Source organism: Microtus ochrogaster, linkage group LG2 (genome assembly GCF_000317375.1).
Source record: "Microtus ochrogaster isolate Prairie Vole_2 linkage group LG2, MicOch1.0, whole genome shotgun sequence".
Lineage (NCBI taxonomy): Eukaryota > Metazoa > Chordata > Mammalia > Rodentia > Cricetidae > Microtus > Microtus ochrogaster.
Genome location: NC_022028.1, coordinates 3,105,425 through 3,106,262, shown reverse-complemented (window position 1 = coordinate 3,106,262; position 838 = coordinate 3,105,425).

The following is an 838-nucleotide window of genomic DNA, read 5'->3' as shown; positions in this document are numbered from 1 at the left end:
AAAATAAAAAAATAAAGAAAATCCTACTCTGCTGGGCCCGAGGATGGTCAGCAGCTGAAGATGCTTGCAGCCAAGCGGGGTAGCCTGCGCTTGATCCCTGCGCCCTCATGGCCAAAAGAAAGAATCAGCTCCCCAGATTCCTTCTCCCCTCCACACAGATGCAACGGCACGCATGTTAACGCACATATCACATGTAAAGCCTAATTTTCTTTTTGAAAAGGCTGAAGAACTCAAATGTCTGCTGATTCCAGCAGTCAAAGCCCATTTCCAGTTCCCTTCCATGCTTCCTTTTCCTCGCTGAGAGGCTGACTGGGGGTGGGGCTAAGGAATAGATAAAGTAAACAAAGGGAGCAGATACACCACGGTTCTGTAGGCCCACTGCTGGCACGTGCCAAGAGTGGGGACAGCACCGTGTTTGGGCCTCAGCAAGGCGGGCTCTGCTGTGTGGGAAGGAAGCAGGGCGGGGGCGGGGGGCAGAGTGGAGCAGGGGCGAGGTGGAGGGTGTTGGTGGGCTCTGTCTCTGGCTGCTTGCAGTCCCCAGGGTTCCCTGCAAATGCTCTGCCCCCAGCTTAACCCTGCCCTCTGTAAGTCCTTACTATTGATACTCCTTTCAAAGCTACCCTTCCCTGCTATGGATTCCTAATCCTCTTTAAAGTGATATGTTTCTACCTCAGCAGGTCAGCGGTGTTTATAGGGCAGGTCATGGGCAACTGGCCCACGTGAAAACCCAACCAATGTGAGGTCCCTCAGCCAGAGACTACATCAAGTCGTGTTTCATGCATAGAACTTATTTTTGTTCTCCCTTCCCACTGGATACTGGGGGTTGAACCCAGGATCA